Source organism: Pelophylax lessonae, assembly GCF_965119305.1.
Source record: "Pelophylax lessonae genome assembly, chromosome: 1".
In the NCBI taxonomy this organism is placed as follows: Eukaryota; Metazoa; Chordata; class Amphibia; order Anura; family Ranidae; genus Pelophylax; species Pelophylax lessonae.
The window spans coordinates 474,347,386-474,371,499 of record NC_138768.1 but is presented as its reverse complement, the minus strand read 5'-3'; positions in this window follow the sequence as shown (position 1 = coordinate 474,371,499).

Here is a 24,114-nt window from a genome sequence, read left to right as displayed (position 1 = left end):
ACAGGCTGCGCACACCTATGGCTAATAAACTCTGGCATGGGTGTCACATGTTGGTTCTGACAGTAGAGGCTTGCTCATATGACTGCAAATGACTTACCAAGCTACCTTTTCCAGACCTGCTGAAGGAGGGAGGGAAGATGAAGAAATTAATCTCCCTGATCGTATCCAGGAACCCAGGGAGTTGTGCGGAAATCGATTGTATGGGGCATTTGCCTGCATCTGAGCATGGTGAGTAAATAGATTCTCCAGTACACCTAATTGGGACTACTAGTTTCTTAAAGTGTATCTCTCAAACTACTCTATATATACTCTGCCATAACACTTTAGCAACTGCTGTAATGCAGTGTACACTAATTTTCATTTATAAATTCTATACATAATAGTCTGCCAAGGCCTTTTGTTCACTATATGAAAATTACACCTACTTCCATTTTTATTGGAAACATAAACGTGCATGGCACTGAACAAAATATCTTGAACTTCAAGGTTAAACGAACTTTGGCAGAAGATTTATCAGGTATCAACAGCCTCTTTTAAACTTATTAATCAACTGTGGCATTGCAACAAAGGTTGCAGTAGCAGTGTAATGTCACCAGATTTTGGCTGAGATAATACAGCCATTCTCCTTTCAGTCTTTTCTTCTTTTTATTTAGTTTTGGACATAGTGCGGAAGGAATAAAGTCACTGTGGCAGCTTTTCTTATTGGGGACACTTTTCCCCTAACTATTAAGAAATTTCTCCAGTGGGACTGCAACAAAACACTTTCTTTTTTTTTGTGTAAAATGCGAGTCAAAACCTCTGTTAGGATATTATTATTGTCTATGACTTTCTGCCCTATTTATGACAACCACTAATTTTTTGCCCTGCTGTCACAGGCTGGTATAGAGCAGTGTTCCCCAACCCCCGGGCCGCGGACCAGTACCGGTCCGTGTATCTAACGGTACCGGGCTGCCTGAGGAACTTTAAATTATTTTACTGTGGCGGCCGGGGCTCAGTGCGCCCCGAGCCCACCCATTGTGTGACAATAGCGAATGAAAATTCGCTATTGTCACACGGATCCTCCTCCTGGCCAATCAGGGAGCAGGTCCTCCCGCTTCCTGATTGGCCGAAAGGCAAACCCCATGCCATTGGCCAAGGAGGATGCGGGAGGATTGAGGACTCGAGGAGACATGGGGACTGAAGAGAAGCTGCCGTTAGGTGAGGTAAGTGCACTGGTCTTGCGGGGGGAATGCTGGCATCTCTGCATTGATTGGGGGCATGCTGTGGTCACTTTGCATTGATTGGGGGCATGCTGTGGCACTGTGCATTGATTGGGGGCATGCTGTGGCACTGTGCATTGATTGGGGGCATGCTGTGGCACTGTGCATTGATTGGGGGCACGCTGTGGTCAATGTGCATTGATGGGGGCACACTGTGGTCACTGTGCATTGATTGGGGGCACACTGTGGCACTGTGCATTGATTGGGGGCATGCTGTGGCACTGTGCATTGATTAGGGGCACGCTGTGGCACTGTGCATTTATTGGGGGCATGCTGTAGCACTGTGCATTGATTGGGGGCACGCTGTAGTCACTGTGCATTGATTGGGGGCACGCTGTGGTCACTGCGCATTGATTGGGGGCACGCTGTGGTCACTGTGCATTGATTGGGGGCACGCTGTGTTCACTGTGCATTGATTGGGGGCACACTGTGGTCACTGTGCATTGATGGGGGCACGCTGTGGCACTCTGCATTGTGGGGGGGATGCTGTGGCACTCTTCATTGATTTGGGGCACGCTGGTCACTCTGCATTGACAACCCCCCCCCCCCTCAGCGGGCCACAGAAAAATATCAAACGTTGACCGGTCCTCGGCGATAAAAAGGTTGGGGAGCACTGGTATAGAGAACAGATTCACTTTGGAAATGTAAATAAATATTTAAAAGAGAAGTATGGGGTTTGTTTTTTTCAGAATCATAATTATCTAGGTGAATGCAGGATCAGTCTGATGCTGCATCTGTCCCTGTGATCAAATACTGCTGATCGCTCGGTTCTCAGGGCTCCCTGAGCAGAGAGCGGGTGACTGTCAGTCATCCACTGTCTGCAACCCCCCGCCCCCCCACTTCACTCACTGGAGTGCTGGGCTGTGGAGAGGGCAGGAGCGGTCGGCTCAGACTCTCAGCGTTTCGATGAGAGGCTGAGCAGGGTGCTGGTCCAGGCATGTGGGTGGATTTCGACCTAATTGTTGCGATCTTTCCCCAACCTGTACCGACTCTGAGACATCAGCTGACAGTGGACTTCAGCCCGCTGTCTGTTAAAAATGGGTCACAGGAGTGTAGAACGAACTGCACTCCTGTGATCCACAAGAGAAGTAAAGCCAGACAAGCTTTGGCTCCTTTAAATCTTTTCTTGCTGTCTGTAACCCTGATGTGGAGATTGACTTCATATAGCCACTTGAGCTCCAGAAGGTTTTACCCACTTAATGACCAGGGCATTTTTTGCTATTCAGCATTGCTCTTTTTTAACTTAATCGCGCGGTCATGCAATACTGTACAGAAATTACATTTTTATCATTTTTTTCACAGAAATAGAGCTTTCTTTTTTTGGTTTTTGATCAGCACTGTTTTTTTTATTTTTTGCGATATAAACGAAAAAAAATTTTGAAAAAAAAAAACATTTTCTACTTTCTGTCATAAAATATATCCAATAGAGTCAAATTTCATCATTAATTTAGGCCAATGTGTATTCTGCTACGTCTTTGGAAAACAAAAAATCCCAATCAGTGTAAATGAATTGGTTTGTGTAAACGTTATAGCGTCTACAAACTAGGATGTACAGTATAGATTTGTAAATTGCTCAATATTGATGTATTGACGGACGACCTACTGTATCTCATTTCTTGAGGCCATAAATGCCAGGACTGTACAAATTCCCCCCAAATTACCCCTTTTTGGAAAGTAGACAGTCTGAGACGTTTAGTAAGAGGCATGGCGATTTTTTGAAGTTGTAATCTTTTGTCACAATTTTTAAAAAAATTAAGAAATTGAATAAAATTTGTTTTTAAATACAAAAAAAAAATTTTCACCAGTGAAGTAAAGTGTCATCATATGACTGATGTGTCAGTTATCAGGGACACTGACTGGTGAAAGTATGTTAAAAAACAAAAAATGAAAGATATTTTTTTACATTTTTAAACATTTTTTATTACTTTTTTACTTCTATATTTTACATACTTTCATCAGAGTAGTTCAGTGTCACCATAGTAATTAGGGATTTTATTTTACATTTTGTTTGCTGTTACAATGAAGTTTTCAAATGTCATGAATTGGTTACATTAATGACAGCTGTGATCATTAGTGATCTGTGATTGGCTACAGATAATCAAATGGTACAGGGTACTGTGATTGGCCCAGGTACTGTGTGATACAGAGGCGTAACTAGAACCTTCAGGGCCCCGGTGCAAGAAACCATGCAGGGCCCCCTGAATCCTTGGCCGGGGCACTTCCCTTCAAGCCTGGGGCTCTTCCCACTGATCCTGGGGCCCTTTACTCTCATTGCGGGGCTTTTATTACGGACCCACAGTGGGACCCTTTCTCAAGTTCTGCAGTGGGCCCCCTTCCTGCCATCTTGGGGCCTCCCCACAGTGGTGGAATGCCAGGGCCCAGTCGCAAGTGTGACCTTTGTGATCCCGGAAGTTCACCCACTGGTGTCAGTAGTTTTTATTTTTTGGTATTTTAATTGTATTATTTTTTATCATTTTATTTGTTTATTTATTTTTTTTACAATGTCAATGACTATGACTCTGTCCATTCAGAAAAGGAAGGAGCTGGTAAATTACATATTTACCGACCACTTCCTGGTTCCCTATTGTGACACATCCCCTGCAGCAGCCGGCAGGAGTGGGAAGGGAGCACAGTGTGTGTGGGGGGGGGGGGGGACCAGGGGAGCACACAGGGGCCCAGAGATAGTAGAACACAACTGAACTGTATAGGAGGAGTGACGGGGGCAGCATACAGAGGAACCAATCTCCTCCATTTTCCTCCTGCAGCTACAGGAGGAAAAAAGAGGACAGTGATTTCTCTACATGCTGCTCCCGCTGCCCCTCCTTTCCAGGTGTACAGGGGAGCCACACAGGCCCCTGGAGCATGAGGCCCAGTTGCAATTGCAACCCCTGTAGTTACGCCCCTGGTGTGATAGCTGTGAGCCAATCACAGCATAGACAACACACCTGTCTTGAATGAATTTATAACAGCTTTGTTGACATTGTGATCATGTGATCACATAGCAATCACTTGATCACTGGGCCTGAGTACTAGGATCCACATCCATTCAGATACAGCTGCTAATCCAGTATTTTGTGAGCCACTAGTGTTGTATAGTGTGAATAGAATAAAAAAAAAAAAATTTCAGTCTACAGGCTGTATATTACCACTTTTACTGTCCTCTTGACAGCAGGATAAGATCTAAAGGGAGCCATTGTCACTGGCCAAGAAATGAACAGACAAGACAGAAATCCGACTGGAAAGATGTTCCGACTGGAAAGATTTCCTGATAGAACCCGATGGGAAATCACAATTAAAGCACAGATTGCAAATAAAGAACAAAAGAGAGGTTCGATTGCTTCCCCACTTTCCCAAAACTTAAAAAAAAAGTTTTGTCTGGAGCTCTATATGGTAAAGAAACAGGTTCACTTTAAAGGTTTCTTTAGCTTCAACACTTTCTTTTCACTCCCTTTCATCTCCGTTGGGCCAGCAGGAACAGAGAGGAAGCATTATGTAAGCTGCAGGTCACCAATGATATTTATATTATTAACTCTGTTATTCAGTTTTCATATAAAAAGAGGTCTATTAAAGATGTCCCCAGTTGACATTTAAAGAGAGATTAAAGTAGTCATTTAAACCAAAAAAGCAGCTACTTATCCATATGAAAATGTGAATATTGTCTGATGGAGCATAGAGGTCCTAACTTTTCTAGCTGTGAAATTAAAAGCATTGCTTATATACCGGACATTACAGGAGCAAATCTGGGAACGCTAATAGGTTGCTGCTTTATATTTCAACAAAAATAATCTGTAATAAATGTACAATTTTAGATCCTTCAAATTATGCATAATAATTTGAGAGGTGTAATTTTGAGTGCATTGTTCATTGTGTGCTAGATTCACAGTTTGAGTGCAAATAGTCATCTTAGGTTAAATAAAATGTTCTACAGATATATAATAATACCTTCTTGAGATGTAGTTTTTATAAAACTGTATTTTATGGTATGTATAAACTTATTTATGGATACTTCTTCAAACACATATGTGTTAGCAGTGGCAGCTGGTGCTCAAAATTTTGGGGGGGGGGGGGGGGGGGGCAAACATAAAAATGTAATAGGCATTGCTTTGCGTCAAAAAATGCTGCAAAAAATTGCGTGACTTTGAGGTCACAAAAGTGTGAAAGGGGCCTTCAGTAATTAAGGCATAGCGTGCCCCCTTTCAATGCACACAGACCAGCGTGCCCCCTTTCAATGCACAGGGACCTGCTTGCCCCCTTTCAATGCACAGGAACCTGCGTGCCCCCTTTCAATGCACAGGGACCTGCGTGCCCCCTTTCAATGCACAGGGACCTGCTTGCCCCCTTTCAATGCACAGGAACCTGCGTGCCCCCTTTCAATGCACAGGGACCTGCGTGCCCCCTTTCAATGCACAGGGACCTGCGTGCCCTCTTTCAATGCACAGGGACCAGCGTGCCCCCTTTCAATGCACAGAGATCAGCGTGCCCCCTTTCAATGCAGTGACCAGCGTGCCCCCATTCAATGCACAGGGACCAGCGTGCCCCCTTTCAATGCACAGAGACCAGCGTGCCCCCTTTCAATGCAGTGACCAGCGTGCCCCCATTCAATGCACAGGGACCAGCGTGCCCCCTTTCAATGCACAGAGACCAGCGTGCCCCCTTTCAATGCAGTGACCAGTGTGCCCCCTTTCAATGCACAGAGATCAGCGTGCCCCCTTTCAATGCAGAGATCCCCGTGCCCCCATTCAATGCAGAGATGCCAGCGTGCCCCCTTTCAATGCAGAGATACCAGCGTGCCTTCTTCAATGCAGAGATCATCGTGCCCCCTTTCAATGCAGAGATGCCAGCGTGCCCCCTTTCAATGCAGAGATACCAGCGTGCCCCCTTTTAATGCACAGAGACCAGTGTGCCCCCTTTCAATGCAGAGATGCCAGCGTGTCCCCTTTCAATGCAGAGATGCCAGTGTGCCCCCATTCAATGCAGAGATGCCAGCGTGCAAATCAGGAAGCACGTATCAGACGCGCTTCCTGATTGGCCAGCAGGAGAATCCATGTGACAATAGCAAATTTTCATTCGCTATTGTCACACAATGGGCCCACTCTTTGCTGAAGCCTATTAGAGCCTCTGGCTCTAATCAGGTGACAAAAAAAAAAAAAAAAAAAAGCCCCATTGAGCTCCATGCGTCCGGCGTCCCGCATTTAGATTAGGGGGCCGGACGCATGGATAGGGCCGCCACTGTGTGTTAGTCATAATGTATTATATACAGTAAAACCTTGAGGCTCGGTTCACATTTATGCGATGCGGGAAGGCTGCGAATTCGCAGCCTGTTCCCGCATCGCACACGCACCCCCGGCAGTTCACACTGCCATATGCGATCCGCTGGGGGTGTCAATGTAATCTTAACGACACCCCCAGTTTGATCGCATATCGCAGTGCGATCATGCAGTTCGCACAGGATCGGATCGCACAAGTGTGAACCGCTGTGCGATCTGATCCTGATGCGGCAGCAAAAATGCCTCCTGTGCGTGTTTGCTGCGGGTGCGATGCGAATTTAGCCATACAAACTGTATGGCTAAACTCGCACCGCACAGCTTATCGCATGTAATGTCGGAGCAGTGCGCTCCGACATTACATGCGAACCCCGCACACGCACAAGTGTGAACCGGGGCTGAATTGAGAGTAACTTGGTCTGAGAGTGTTTTGCAAGACAAGCAAAACGTTTTGATACATTTTGACTTGATAAACAAGCGATGTCTTGATATACAAGTAGCGTCATGTCACAACTGAGTAAAAAAGAGAAGAAAGGCACCTCTAAGTGTAGCAATATGGTTACGTTTAATGAGGGTTCAACATTTAGCAATATACATGGTTTATGATTAACCATTAAGGACCGAGCCTATTTCTGACACTTTTTGTTTACAAGTTAAAAATCAGTATTTTTTGCTAGAAAACTACTTAGAACCCCCAAACATTATATATATAAATTTTTTTAAGAAAAAACTCTGGAGAATAAAATGGCGGTCATTACAATAGTTTTTGTCACGCAGTATTTGCGCAGTGGCCTTTCAAACGCCATTTTTTTGGGAGAAATTACGAAAAATCACATTTCACTGCATTTAAAAAATACTAAACAGTAAAGTTAGCCCATTTTTTTGTATATTGTGAAAGATGTCACGCCAAGTAAATAGATACCCAATATGTTACAGTTTAAAATTGCACACACCCGTGGAATGGCGACAAACTACGGTCAATAAAAATCTCCATAGGCGACGTTTAAAATATTTTATCAGTTACCAGTTTAGAGGTAGAGTGTAGCTCTTTTTTTTTAATTATTGCTCACGCTCTGGCGATCGCGGCGATACCATGTATGGATGAACATTTTCGTTTACAAAAGCTTTTATTGGAAAGTCAAGAAACCATACATTACCATACAGAAACATAGATATACAGATAAAAGGCGGGAATATATAACATGGAAATATCATTTAAACACAAGTGTATAGCATAAAAGCAATAAATCAACATGATATACCAACAACAATAGTGAGAGCACAACTGTAAAATATGGACTAAGGCACAACTGATGAGTATTTATCCCAAATATCCCATTTTTCATGGAAAATATGCATAGATCCGTGTAGGGAATGAAAAACTTGTTCTGAAAGTCTGAGGACTTCCATCCTTGATGAGACCTGAGGCCATAGGAGTGTAGGTGATCTCCAGTGCAGAGCAATCATGCACTGGTTGGCACCAAATATAGTGTGTAATAATCTAGATATAGGAGAGGGGACATCTGGGATATGTGCGAAAAGGAGACAGATCTTAGGCGAAATGGGAATGTCTCTATGTGGATGAACATTTTATGGTTACACAACCTATCACATTGCTATATTCTTTTTATATGAACTATATGAACTGAAGGACTTATGAATAAATGGTTGTGGAACGAATGATCTGAGTTTCCATTATTTCTTATGAGTAAATTTGCTTTGATATACGAGTGCTTTGGATTGCAAGCACACTTCCGGAACTAATTATGCTCGCAATCCAAGGTTTTACTGTACTTTAAAACAATGCCTGCCCACAGTAACCTTCTTCCCCAGAGGAAGCCAGCATAAATGGGTGTAACAGTTAGAAGTGATCCTTAAAGTAGTTGTGAAGACTCAAAGTTATTTATCTTCATGCATTCTATGTACGAAGGTAAAAAAACTTTCTATGTGCAGCAGCCCCCCTCACCCCAGTCCCCCTAGTACTTACCTGAGCCCCATCTTGATCCAGCAATGTGCATGAGAGCAGTGGCTCTCTCGGTTCTCTTCCTCTTCCCTTCCTTTACAATCACAGGCATCTAGCAAATGAGGAGAAAACAAGGGGTGGGGGCAGGGCTGAGTCATCTTCCTTGTGTGAATAGACACACAGAGCAGCGGCTTGGGAGCGAGCCTTCTCTGGTGACCCCATAGCAATCTGATTGTTATGGGGGCACTCGGTAGGAGGGAGGGGCCAGGACAGCTGGCAGAGGACCCAAGAAGGGGAGGATCAGGGCTGCTCTGTGCAAAACCACTGCACAGAGCACGTAAGTATGACATGTTTGTTATTTTTTCTAAAAATATGCCTTTAATATCATTTTAAAGCGTTTGTAGAGACTCCGGTCTTGCTGGAACATGTAAATCAAGGAAAACACATGTGGTCAATTTTGCATAGTTGTTCTTCCAGCAGAACTGCTAGTATATTCTGTGCAAATGGAGCAAGATCGAATGTTATGCATTCCTAAAAAAATACAGTGGTTTGTGGAAAAACAATCTACTGTAATGGCATTGTGGCCATTACAGTAGATTGAGCTGGGACTCAATAGTAAATAGGTATTTATTTCTTATTCCATTCTAGACAGCGGCCATGTTTGCAGTATTTTCCCAAACCACAGATGAGTAGGTATTCAAGCTTTTGTTTATACATATACCCCTTAGAATTATTTAAGAATTATATTATATACATTTCTGTTCCACTACTACAGCACTCATACAAAGAGAGAACATACAGCACACACATTTATCACAGAGCTCACATACAAACAGCACATAAACAAAGTACACATAAAAAGCATAAAGCAAGCACAGAGCACAGAGCACAGAGCACAGAGCACAGAGACAGAACAAAGCACACCTTTTGCACTGAGACCTCATGAAAGACTATGGAATAAAAATCAGTTTAAGTTTAACCACTTTAAGACCGGAGGATTTTCTTGCTTAACGTCCAGGCCACTTTTTTCAACTTGGCACTGCGCAAATTTAACTGACAATTGCGCGGTCATGCAACGCTGTACCCAAACAAAATTTACGTCCTTTTTTTCCCACAAACAGAGCTTTCTTTTGGTGGTTCCTGATCACCTCTGCGCTTTTCATTTTTTTCCGATATTAACAAAAAAAAGAGCGAAACTTTTGCAAAAAACTGACATTTTCTGCTTTGACAGTTAAAAAATATCCAATATATTCCATTTTTGTCATATATTTAGGCCAAAATGTATTTAGCTACATGTCTTTGACAAAAAAATTCTCAATGAGCGTATTTTTAACCACTTTAAGACCGGAAGATTTTACCCCTTTTCTGACCAGGGCATATTTTGCGATTCGGCACTGCGTCACTTTAACAGACAATTGCGCGGTTATGGGACACTGTACTCGAATTAAATTTATGTCCTTTTTTCCCCCACAAATAGAGCTTTCTTTTGGTGGTATTTGATCACCTGTGCAATTTTTAATTTTTGAAAAAAAGAGCAACAATTTTGAAAACAAAAAATATTTTTCATATTCTGATATATAACATTTACCCAAAAAAATTTACAAATCAAAATTTTTTAACATTTTAGGCCAATTTGTTTTCTGCTACATATTTCAGGTAAAAAAAATCACAATAAGCGTATTTTGATAACTAACTACGGGAAAGATTTGTCATTTTTATTGTTTATTTTTTTTTTACTAGTAATGGCGGCAATCTGCTATTTTTTTGCGGACCGCGACATTGTGGCAGATCGGACCCCTAACTGACATTTTTGACACTTTTTGGGGGACCAGTGACATTACTACAGTAATTAGTGCTATAAATATGCACTGTTACTGTAATAATGACACTGGCAGGGAAGGGGCTAACACTGTTGGTGATCAAGGGGTTAAATGTGTGCCTCATGCTTACTGACGTGTGTGGGGGGGGGAGGGGGTTGTGTGACACAGACACAGATCGCAGGTTCAGCTATGCTGAATCCGGTGATCTGTCCCTGTCTGTCACAGAGGAGATCCACCCGCTTGTGTAAACGACGATCGGGGAAGAGAGGCGGTAATCACCGCCTCTCCTCCCCTGGCCCGAGTCCTGCTGTGTCTAAACACAGCACACCGCCGAGAGAGGGAGGTATCTGGTGACGTAGGTCTACGTCACCAGACCCAGCCCAGCCGCTCTGCTGCAGTAGCAGCAACACGAGCGGTCGGCAAGTGGTTAAATTAGATTTCATTGCATAAATGTCTTTTAACCACTTAAGCCCCGGAGGATTTGGCTGCTAAACGACCAGGGGGTATTTTGCGATTCGGCACTGCGTGACTTTAACGGACAATTCGCGCGGTCGTGCGAAGCTGTACCTAAATGAATTTGACGTCCTTTTTTTCCCACAAACAGAGCTTTCTTTTTATGGTATTTGATCACCTGTGCGATTTTTTGATCACGCGCTATAATCAAAAAAAGAGCGTCAATTTTGCAAAAATAGCAATATTTTTCACATATTTTTATATGAAATTCCCCAAAAAAAAATGTAAAAATCAAAATTTTTTAACATTTTCGGCCAATTTGTTTTATGCTACCTATGTTTGGTAAAAAAATTTGCAAAAAGCGTATTTTTATTGGTTTGCGCAAAAGTTATCGCGTTTACTAACAAAGGGAAAGATTTATGTCATTTTTGTTGTTTTTTTTTTTAACGCGTAATGGCGGCGATCTGAGATTTTTTTTGCGGTATTGCGACATTGCGGCGGACAGATCGGACCCTTGACTGAAATTTTTGACACTTTTTGGGTTACCAGTGACATTTCTACAGTAATCAGTGCTATACATATGCACTGTTACTGTAAAAATACACTGGTAGTGAAGGGGTTAACTTTTTTTGAAAGGTAGGGGCTATATGTGTCCCTAGGGGCGTGCTTTCTACTGTGATTGGCTGTGGCTTCAGATGTATGAAGAGTGATCAACGGTTCTACATAGTAGAACCGTATGATCATCCTTCATACACATGGGAGAATGACAGGCAGCTTGTTTACACAAGCCACCTGACTTTCTCCCTCTCCCCCGCCGATCGCAGAGTGACCGGCGGACATCGGGTCCGCTGGTCACACGCACGGGGGGGGGGGGTCCGTGACCACGCGGGAGCGCATCTCCGGCGGCGCGCGCTCGCTCCCTAGACCCTCACAAGCTCGTGACGTAGCCCTACGTCACTTTGCCTGTGAGGGGCTGACCGCCGACATAGATAGTCGTGCGGCGGTCGGCAAGTGGTTAACCATCTCAAGACCCTATACGTTCAGCCCTTTTCTAGCTCAGGCCAGAGTTCAGCTTTCAGTTCTGTCACACTTTGATTGACAATTAATCAGTCATGGAACTCTATAACCAAATACAATTTTTAGAATTTATTTGAGACATATAGATCTTTCTTTTGGCGACATTTAATCACCGCTGGGTTTTTTATTTTTTGCTGTGTTAGTGAAAAAAATACTGAACATTTTGAAAAAAAAAAATCTGTTTTTCAAATTTCTATTATAAAATTTTGCAAATAAATATTCTTTCTTCATAAATTTAGGCCAAAATGTATTCTACTACATTTCTTTGGTACAAAAAAATCCAAATCAGTGTATATCATTGGAGTGTACAAACTATAGTAAATACAGTATATTTGAGAGTTATTCAATTCTGATGTACTGATGTGCTGTTTTTCGAGACCTTAAATTGCCAGGACAGTACAAATACCCACAGGGGAGGGCTGGCAGTGCTCAGCATTATAAGTGCCCATCAATGCAGCCTGATCAGTGCCCATCAATGCAGCCTCACCAGTGCCCATTAGCTCAGCCTCATCAGTGACCATCAGTACAGCCTGACTAGTGCCCAACAGTACAGCCTGACTAGTGCCCATCAATGCAGCCTCATTAGTGCCCATCAATGCAACCTTACCAGTGCCCATCAGTGCAGCCTCATCAGTGCCCATCAATGCAGCCTACATAGTTACATAGTTAGTGAGGTTGAAAAAAGACACCAGTCCATCCAATTCAACCTATGATGTGTGTGTGTGTTTGCTTTTAACCGTACATTGTATACCCCTGTATGTTGTGGTCTCTAAGGTGCCCATCTAACAGTTTTTTGAAGCTATCAATGCTCCCTTCTGATACGACTGCTTGTGGAAGATAATTCCACATCCTTACAGCTCTTACAGTGAAGAACCCCTTATGCATTTTAAGGTTAAACCGCCTTTCCTCTAGTTTTAGTGAGTGGCCACGTGTCTTATTGCATCTCCTTTCTCTGAATAGTTTGTTCCTTATGCTAGGGTCGCCAGTACAGTATTTGAACATTGATATCATATCCCCCCTCAGTCGTCTCTTCTCCAGAGAGAATAAGTGCTTGTAGCCTTTCCTCATAGCTGATGTCCTCCATTCCCCTAATTATTTTTGTTGCCCTTCTCTGGACTCTTTCCAGTTCCAGCACATCCTTCCTGAGGACCGGTGCCTAGAACTGGACAGAATACTCCAGATGTGGCCGGACCAGAGTCTTGTAGAGTGGGAGAATAATCTCTTTATTTCTGGAGTGAATCCCCTTTTTTATACATCCCAGTATTCTGTTGGCTTTACTTGCAGCGGCTTGGCATTGCATGCCACTGCCAAGCCTGTTGTCTACCAGTACCCCCAAGTCTTTTTCCATCCTAGACTCACCCAGAGGCTCCCCCCCTAGTGAGTAGCTTTCTTTCTGGTTTTTGGCCCCCAAGTGCATTACTTTACATTTTTCAACATTAAACCTCATCTGCCATGTAGTTGCCCACCCCGTTATTTTGTTCAGGTCCGCTTGTAAGGTTTCCACATCCTGCATAGAAGATATTGGCATGCTTAGTTTAGTATCATCTGCAAATACTGAGATTGTACTAGATATCCCCTCCTCTAGATCATTTATGAATAAATTAAACAGGATTGGTCCCAGGACAGAACCCTGGGGGACCCCACTTTCCACACCCGCCCAATCCGAGTACTCCCCATTAATCACCACCCTCTGGACTCTCCCCTGGAGCCAGTTCTCTATCCAGGTACTCCCCTTATGGTCCATACCTACCTTCCTTAGTTTGTACAGTAAGCGTTTGTGGGGAACGGTGTCAAAGGCCTTTGCAAAGTCCAGATACACCACATCCACAGGCCTTCCTTTATCTAGGTGGCAGCTCACTTCATCGTAGAAGGTTAATAGCTTGGTTTGGCAAGAACGATTTTTCATAAATCCATGCTGATTGCTACTAATAATACCGTTTTCATTACTAAAGTCTTGTATATGGTCCCTTAACATCCCCTCCAAAATCTTGCAGACTACAGATGTTAGGCTGACCGGCCTATAGTTCCCCGGGATACACCTCGTCCCCGTGGTACCACGTTGGCTTTTTTCCAATCAGCTGGCACCATACCCGTCTGTAAACTATCCTTAAAGATCAAGAATAATGGTCTGGCAATCACCTGGCTGAGCTCTTTAAGAACCCTCGGGTGCAAGCCATCCGGTCCCGGTGATTTATTTATAGTTACATAGTTACATAGTTACATAGTAGGTGAGGTTGAATAAAGACAATAGTCCATCTAGTTCAACCTGTGTAGGTGTGTGTGGCTGTAATCATCTCCCATACCCCTGAATGTTCTGATCCTTGAGATGTAAGTCTAAGAGTCTTTTGAAAGCCACCATACTACCCGCAGAAACCACCTCTTGTGGTAGAGAATTCCACAATCTTGTTGCCCTAACAGTAAAGAACCCCCCGCGTTGCCTGAGGTTAAAACGCTTCTCCTCTAATCGCATTGTATGCCCTCGAGTCCTCATGCAATCCCTTCGAATGAACAGCTTTTTTTCTAAGCTGGGATCCCCATTAAGATATTTATAAATTGCTATCATGTCCCCCCTCAGACGTCTCTTCTCCAGGGAGAATAAATCGAGCGATTGTAGACGCTCTTCATAGTCAAGGTCCTCCAATCCCCTAATTAGTTTAGTTGCCCTTCTCTGGACTCTCTCCAGCTCCAACACATCCCTCCTGAGGACTGGCGACCAGAACTGGACGGAATACTCCAGATGCGGTCGGACCAGAGTTTTATAAAGTGGAAGGATTATAGTCTTATCTCTGGAATGCATCCCTTTCTTTATGCATGCTAATATTCTGTTGGCTTTGGAAGCTGCCGCTTGACATTGCATGCTGTTTCCTAATCTATCATCAACCAAGACTCCCAGATCCTTCTCCATTTTTGATTCCCCCAAGGGCTCCCTTCCTAACGTGTATTGTGTTTTTATGTTTTTAGTCCCCAAGTGCAAAACCTTACACTTCTCCACATTAAACCTCATTTGCCATGTCGTTGCCCACTCTGTTATTTTGTCCAGGTCATTCTGTAGGATATCTGCTTCATGTTGTGAAGTTATTGCCCTGCCCAATTTTGTGTCATCTGCAAAAACTGATATCGAACTACTGATCCCGAACTTAATGTTGTTTATGAATAAATTGAACAAGGTTGGTCCCAAGACTGAGCCTTGGGGGACCCCGCTTACCACCTCAGACCAGTCTGAGTATGCGCTGTTTATTACTACCCTTTGGACACAGCCTTTTTAGCCAGTTCCGTATCCAAGAGCAAACCCTGCTATCAATACCTGCAGACCTTATTTTATAAATTAAGCGCTTGTGGGGAACTGTATCAAACGCCTTAGCGAAATCCAAGTACACCACATCCACTGGTCTCCCCCTATCTAGCTCACAGCTCACCTCCTCGTAGAATGTTAGGAGATTGGTTTGACAAGAACGCCCATTTGTAAACCCGTGCTGGTTACTGCTGATGATGTTGTTGTCCTTAGCAAACTCTACGATATAATCCCTTATCATCCCCTCCAGAAGTTTACATACTACTGATGTCAAACTGACAGGCCTATAATTTCCCGGGATATGCCTCTGGCCCTTTTTAAATATTGGAATCACGTTAGCTTTCTTCCAATCCCCTGGTACATCTCCTGTCCTAATACTGTCAGCAAAGATCAGGAACAGTGGTCTCGATAAAACTTTACTGAGTTCCTTGAGTACTCTCGGATGTATGCCATCCGGTCCTGGTGATTTGTTTGTGTTAAGTTTATCCAGCCTTTCCCTGATTTCCCCCTCTGTTAGCCATGGTGGCAAGTCCTGTTTATTACTACTAACCATACAGTCATGGTCAGTGTACCCCTCCTTTTCCTGTATAAAGACTGACGAGAAAAAAGCATTCAGCACGGTTGCTTTTTTTGTGTCCTCCGTAACCATCCTCCCATCATTGTTAATTATGTGTGCAATATGCTCTGCCTTAGTTTTTTTGCTGTTGATATATTTAAAGAATTTCTTTGGGTTTTTTTTACTATCCTCTGCTATTTGTCTCTCAAAGTTGATTTTAGCCATCTTTATTTCTTGTTTACTTTTCTTATTTGCCTCCTTGTATTGCTCGAAAGCCGATACTGTGCCCTCTGATTTATACTTCTTGAAGGCCAATTTTTTCCCCCTAATAAGTTTTTTGACGCTACAGTTTAGCCAGCCAGGTTTGGCTTTCTAAACTGTTAAGTTTCTCTAGTTTAGTTCTAAGTCTATCTTCTGTTAGCCATGGCGGCATTTCCTGAGGTGTATTATTTAGTTTGGCCTTACAAGCTAGGTTCGTGTAGCCCTCCGATTCTTTTGTGAAGACTGAAGAGAAGAAATTATTTAACACTTCGGCCTTTTCTCTGTCCTCAGTGGCCATATTTCCTTTGTCATCTTTTATGGGGCCAATGTGTTCTGGCCTCGCTTTCTTACTGTTTATATACTTAAAGAACTTCTTGGGGTTCTTTTTACTCTCCTCCGCTATATGTCTCTCGTGTTCTATTTTAGCCGCCCTGATTTGGTCTTTACATTCCTTATTACACTCTTTGTAATGCTTAAATGCTGCCAATGACCCCTCAGTCTTGTATTTTTTGAAGGCCTTTTCTTTAGCACTAATATGCATTTTTATGTTGGAGTTTAGCCACCCAGGGTTTAATTTTGCTCTTTTAAATTTATTTCCCTTTGGAATGCACTGGTCAACCCCCTTGTTAAGTATGCTCTTGAAGCACTCCCATTTTTCCTCCGTGTTCTTTGTTCCCAGGGTTCTATCCCAATTAATATTTTCTAGCAGCGAGCGCAGTTTTGGGAAATTGGCTCTTTTGAAATTCAGTGTCCTTATATTACCCCTCTGCTTCCTATAACTGTAATTAATACTGAAACTTATTGACCTATGGTCACTGTTTCCTAAGTTGTCCCGTATTTCTATATCCGTGAGCAGGTCTGTATTGTTGGTAATCAGTAGGTCAAGTACCGCATTCTTCCTCGTCGGTGCATTCACCATCTGACCCATGAAATTGTCTTGCAAAACATTTAGGAACTGCCTAGCCTTGGCTGAGTGTGCTGTTCCTTCTGCCCAGTCTATATCTGGATAATTAAAGTCCCCCATTATAATGACATTTCCCATCCTTGCTGCCAATCCTATCTGTAAAATGAGGTCCGCCTCCCCCTCCTCCCTCAGGTTGGGGGGCCTATAGCATACGCCCAATATTACCTTCCCCACCGTGCCTTCCCTTTGAAGTTCTACCCATAGGGATTCTGCCTCATCCATAGCTCCATTATTAATATCATCCCTCATATTTACCTGTATACTGTTCTTAATATACAGACATACCCCTCCCCCTTTTTTACCCTCTCTATCTCTGCGATAAAGGGAATACCCCTGAATGGTCGCCATCCAGTCATGAGAGCTGTCAAACCAAGTCTCTGTTATCCCCACAAAATCTAAGTCCTCCTCAAACATCAGCAGCTCCAGCTCTCCCATCTTGTTGGCCAGGCTTCTGGCATTGGTATACAAACCTCTTAATTTTGATCGGTTACATATATCCTTGTTTGATGTTTTTAGGCTGCTCTCTTGATTTTGCCCCATACCCACCCTGGGTATAGGAGCTCCGAACACCCTACCGCTATCGTCCCCAATTCTGCCCTTTGAAACTTGCTTTCCACTGGCTAATTCTACATCTGTACCCTCCCCCCCATTCCCTAGTTTAAAAGCCCCTCTAACTTTGTGGCCATCCTCTCACCCAGTACGGCTGCACCCTCCCCATTTAGGTGCATTCCGTCCCTACCAAAGAGCCGGTGGCCGACTGAGAAGTCGGCCCAGTTCTCCAGGAAGCCTCACCAGTGCCCATCAATGCAGCCTCACCAGTGCCCATCAGTTCAGCCTCATCAGTGCCCATCAGTGCAGCCTCCTCAGTGCCCATCAATGCAGCCTCCCCAGTGCCCATCAATGCAGCCTCATCAGTGCCCATCAGTGCAGCCTCATCAGTGCCCATCAATGCAGCCTCATCAGTGCCTATCATCTCAGCCTCATCAGTGCCCATCAGTACAGCCTCAACAGTGTCCATCAATGCAGTCTGATCAGTGCCCACCAATGCAGCCTCACCAGTGCCCATCAATGCAGCCTGAGCAGTGCCCATCAATGCAGCCTGAGCAGTGCCCATCAGCTGCTCAGCTTTATTCTGCATTCATGCTGCAGGCAATACATGAACCCCCTCTTTGCTGCATATAACAAATAGCATTGAAGATTAAATAAACCCGCCCCCCTCCCCCCCAAATAAAAAGGGTAACCACTTCAGCAGGATCACACAGAGAAGATACAGCAGTGCAAGCAATGTTATCAGCTTCTGTTCACTCACTCTTCCATGGTAGTTTACACTCCCAACAGGTCACAGAGGCAGCACTCCTATTCTTCCATCCTGCGCGCCTGGCCTCTGAATGACATCAAGCCAGGTGAGGCCTAGGAAGCTCCTGTCAGGCAGAGATCACTCCGCCTGACAGGGAAGTGACAGCGAAGTGACTGTGTGTTAGTTTGTGCAATGCTGGCGCTGGAGCACACTCGACACACTCGTACCGCTCTGCTACAGCTCTGTAAATAAACACTGCGTAGTGGCAGCCGTATACAGTGTCTGGCCCCTATATTAATCCAGCCCCGAGTGCAGCCTTTTTACCAGGCATCAAAGCAGCCTGGGAGGCGATTGCCACCCTGCCCCCCAGCCCAGTCAGCTCCTGAATACCCAACAAATGACCCCTTTTTGGAAGGTAGACAGTCAAAGGAATTTAGTAAGAGGCATGGTGAGTTTTTTTAAGTTGTAATTTTAACAAGTTATTTCTCACACACAGCATAGGCATACTTATAATTAGGGATGATCGAACTTTTGAAAAGTTCGGTTCGACCAGAACACCCGAACTTCACGGAAGTTCGGCCCGGATTTCAGAACCCCATTGAAATCAATGGGACCCGAACTTCTGTAATCAAAAAACACCATTTTTAAGCCCTAAAACCCAATAAATGCCCCTAAAAAGTGCCTAGGGTTCTGGGTCATGCCCCATTAACTATTAATCACACAAAAAAAAGTTCTTAAAAATTGTCATTTTTGATAAAAAAGCCAATTATTGAAAAATTAAAAAAAAAAAAAAAAAGAGATTTTTTTGATTTTTACTTTGGATTTATTATCTGGGGGGTCTAAAAGGTGTGCATGTGAAGTTTCAGCTCTGTAGCATGTCCAGAACCATGAAAAAAAAAAAGATAATTTTTCAGTAGAACAGGGATGTGGGTCGGGACCCTCCTTTAACTTTAACACCTATATGATCTTTTTTTCTGGTTCTGGACATGCTACAGAGCTGAAACTTCACAGGTACACCTTTTAGACCCCCCAGACACAAAATCACACAAAAAAAAGTTCTTAAAAATTGTCATTTTTGATAAAAAAGCCAATTATTGAAAAATTAAAAAAAAAAAAAAAAGAGATTTTTTGATTTTTACTTTGGATTTAGTATCTGGGGGGTCTAAAAAGTGTACATGTGAAGTTTCAGGTCTGTAGCATGTCCAGAACCAGAAAAAAAAAGATCGTTTGTATTAGAAAACTTTAAGCACAGGAATATGGCTTCTCTGCTGTAACACCTTGCCGGTTTAATAGCAGGCATTTTTTTGGGTTCTTTGCAGTCAGGAAAAACATCTGAACTTGTGTATAGTGGTACTGTGCACAAGTTCTGATGTTTTACCTGCCTCCAAAACCCTCCCAAAAAAATGCCAGCAAAAACACACCTGGGCATTTTTTTTTTTGACGCTAGCGTTTTTTTGGCATTTTTTGGGGTTCTTTTGAGGCAGGCAAAACATCTGAACATGTGTATAGGGGGGGATATATAGACATATATGTCTGAATATATACCCCTAGACATATATAGGTGTGATAGTAGCAGAAATAAATGCTTGCGCTAATGAAATCATTTACAGTAATATATTTCTGCTACTATCACACCTATATATGTCTAGGGGTATATATTCAGACATATATGCCTATATATACACCCTATACACATGTTCAGATGTTTTGCTTGCCTCAAAAGAACCCCAAAAAATGCCAAAAAAACGCTAGCGTCAAAAAAAAAAAAGCCCAGGTGTGTTTTTGCTGGCATTTTTTGGGGAATTTTGGAGGCAGGCAAAACATCAGAACTTGTGCACAGTACTACTATACACAAGTTCAGATGTTTTTCCTGACTGCAAAGAACCCAAAAAAATGCCTGCTATTAAACCGGCAAGGTGTTACAGCAGAGAAGCCATATTCCTGTGCTTAAAGTTTTCTAATACAAACAATCTTTTTTTTTATGGTTCTGGACATGCTACAGAGCTGAAACTTCATATGTACAATTTTTAGACCCCCCAGATACTAAATCCAAAGTAAAAATCAAAAAACCTCTTTTTTTTTTTTTTTTTTTAATTTTTCAATAATTGGCTTTTTTATCAAAAATGACAATTTTTAAGAACTTTTTATTGTGTGATTTTGTGTCTGGGGGGTCTAAAAGGTGTACCTGTGAAGTTTCAGCTCTGTAGCATGTCCAGAACCCCAAAAAAAGATCATATAAGTGTAAAAGAGGGGTCCCACCATCCCTGCTCTACTGAAAAATTATCTTTTTTCTGGTTCTGGACATGCTACAGAGCTGAAACTTCACAGGTACACTTTTTAGACCCCCCAGACACTAAATCCAAAAAAAGTCATGCCTGCCTCCAAAAATGCCCGATAAATGCAAGAAAAAGCGCCGTAGAGAAGCCGTATTCCTGTTCTAATAAAAATTATAAGAAAATGCTAATTTTTGGGGGGTTCTGGACATGCTACAGAGCTGAAACTTCACATGTACACTTTTTAGACCCCCCAGATACTAAATCCAAAGTAAAAATCAAAAAATCTCTTTTTTTTTATTTTTTATTTTTCAATAATTGGCTTTTTTATCAAAAATGACAATTTTGAAGAACTTTTTTGTGTGATTTTGTGTCTGGGGGGTCTAAAAGGTGTACCTGTGAAGTTTCAGCTCTGTAGCATGTCCAGAACCAGAAAAAAAAAGATCGTTTGTATTAGAAAACTTTAAGCACAGGAATATGGCTTCTCTGCTGTAACACCTTGCCGGTTTAATAGCAGGCATTTTTTTGGGTTCTTTGCAGTCAGGAAAAACATCTGAACTTGTGTATAGTGGTACTGTGCACAAGTTCTGATGTTTTGCCTGCCTCCAAAACCCCCCAAAAAATGCCAGAAAAAACACACCTGGGCATTTTTTTTTTTTGACGCTAGCGTTTTTTTTGGCATTTTTTGGGGTTCTTTTGAGGCAGGCAAAACATCTGAACTTGTGTATAGTGGTACTGTGCACAAGTTCTGATGTTTTGCCTGCCTCCAAAACCCCCCAAAAAATGCCAGCAAAAACACACCTGGGCATTTTTTTTTTTTGACGCTAGCGTTTTTTTGGCATTTTTTGGGGTTCTTTTGAGGCAGGCAAAACATCTGAACTTGTGTATAGTGGTACTGTGCACAAGTTCTGATGTTTTGCCTGCCTCCAAAACCCCCCAAAAAATGCCAGCAAAAACACACCTGGGCATCTTTTTTTTTGACGCTAGCGTTTTTTTGGCATTTTTTGGGGTTCTTTTGAGGCAGGCAAAACATCTGAACATGTGTATAGGGGGTATATATAGGCATATATGTCTGAATATATACCCCTAGACATATATAGGTGTGATAGTAGCAGAAATATATTACTGTAAATGATTTCATTAGCGCAAGCATTTATTTCTGCTACTATCACACCTATATATGTCTAGGGGTATATATTCAGACATATATGTCTATATATTCCCCCTATACACATATTTAGATGTCATGTCTGACATCAAACATGTCCTCAAAAAAGCACTGGCAGTGGCAGCCCCTGCAGCATAAAAAATGCTTGCTGGTGAGAAGCCACATGCCTGTCCCGAAGCAACACAGAGAAATGATCATTTCTCTATAGCGGTCACCCTGCTATGGAAGGGTTTTGTCACCCTGCCATAGCAGTCACTGTCAGTTAACCCTACACTACACTACGGTCCCCTGACACTTAACACTTTCCCTACAGAAACTAAATTTTTGAAGCTAACTTAAGTGTAAAGGAGCACTCTAACTACACTAGATATCCCTTTCCTCACACTAATAAATGCTAAATGACACTTTTAAAGTAAAATTAACAGAACTGCTTCCACTCTCTTCCATGTCCAGTATAACAATGCTGGGAATATGGGGGGGGGCGATCTTATATACTGGGGGGCGTATTCACTAATGATTGGTCTAGGGACCCCCTAGTCACTCCAATCACATTCCTAGCATTCTCCTGCCCCCTCAATTGGCTTTTGCTAATGGTTCTGGTCCAATCACGGGCTTTTAAAGCCCATTTCCTGAAGCATTGCATTTTGGGCGGTTCTGGTTGCCGAATTCCGAACTTTTTGGGCAAAAAGTTCTAAATTCGGCCGAACCTCGAACACCCAATGTTCGGGCCGAACCGATGGTGGACCCGAACCGTTCGATCATCCCTACTTATAATTACACATGCTGCAAAAAGAGGACTCATCCAGCACGAGTAGTTAGCAGGTGAAAGCAGCCTCAGCTCGATTCAACCAGTCCACAACTCCAACATGTTTTCCCCTTTAAAATGATTGTAAATGATCACCTTTGTAAAACAACCCATTCAGTTTAAAACTGAAATGAAAGACAAAACATTTGTGTATTGATATTAAAAAAAAAACTATGTAAATACCTTTTTCCCTTTTTTTATAAGTGATCACATTCCCTTTGTACCCTGTTTTCTCAGTTGCATAAGAACTTGGGGGAGGAGAAGTAGCAGTACACTAAGCTTCGCAGTGAACGGCTATGCAGGGGGAGGGGGTGGTAGGACAAGTCTGATCATTGGAGGAGAGCAGGCTGAGTTCCCAGCATATCTAGAACTGACCACACTGTGTTCTCCTGCTTAGAGTAGTCAGTTTTTAATAGGAAAGCAGAGGGACTGTCAGGAACACCTGGGATTTCACTCAAAAGACGCAATATATAGAGAACAGGATACTTTTCCATACAAGTTCATGGTACAGCAAGGACATGTCAGGATGAATATGAAATGCTGGGGTAACAAACATCTTAATCATGGAGACGAGGGTCTGCTGATGGTACCTATCTCTTTCTACTTTTACAGTATGCTTTAGGTCTAGATGGACCTTTCCTCAGCCTGCAACCTCACTAGCCAGCTACATCCAACTCATCAGACCTTGACAGCCTGATCAGGAACCCTTTAGCATTTATAATTACACATAGTCACATAGTTACATAGTAAATCTGGTTAAAAAAAATACAAAAGTCCAACCACTTCAACAGTACACCCCATAACATTTTATGCTATGCCTCCTGATTTTTGGGATACCACATATGTAAGTCTTTTTTACAGCCTTGATCAGTGTTTTTTAACTCCGGTCCTCAGGGTACACTAACAGGCCAGGTTTGCAAGAAAACTGAAATACATCACAGTTGATATAATTTGCTGCTCAGTGATTGCAGTATTCTAGTCTGCATCTCCCCAAGGTAATACTTAAAATCTGGCCTGTTAGTGTGCCCTGAGGACCAGAGTTAAGAAACACTGGACTAAATGCATAAAGGGGTCCAAAATCTAAAGATCACCTTTGGGCTTTCAAGGAGAATAAATTTTGCATCTAATTTCCTGATTACCAATCACATTTTTGCAGGCCCTGGAGCACAAGGACAGTGGAAACACCCACAAATATGTATATAAATACATATAGTATATTGACATCTGTGATGCTGTTTTGATGGTACATTTTGAAGGAAGCTGGACAGCAGCAGTAGGAAGGTGGTGGAGGCCATGTTGGTGCACCCCGCACTGCTCAGCATAAAACCTTTAGGCTTTCAAAATTAAACATCCAAACAGCATCACAAATGTCCATATACTATATGTATTTTTATACGCTTACTTTATTGCTGAAATGACTCTGGAATTCAAGACGTAGCTGGGTGTAGTAAGATGTCCCCTGCCGCCTTCTAACTGCAGGTGTTCTGTCAGATTAGCAAACCTGGTAGCAGTGGAACCCATGCGCAGCTGATGGAACATCACTTCCATTACATTATCTGATGAGTAGCAATTAGCTAATTACATAGTTTGTGAGGTTGAAAAAAGACATCAGTCCATCCAGTTTAACCTATGATGTGTGTGTGTGTTAGTACATTGTATACC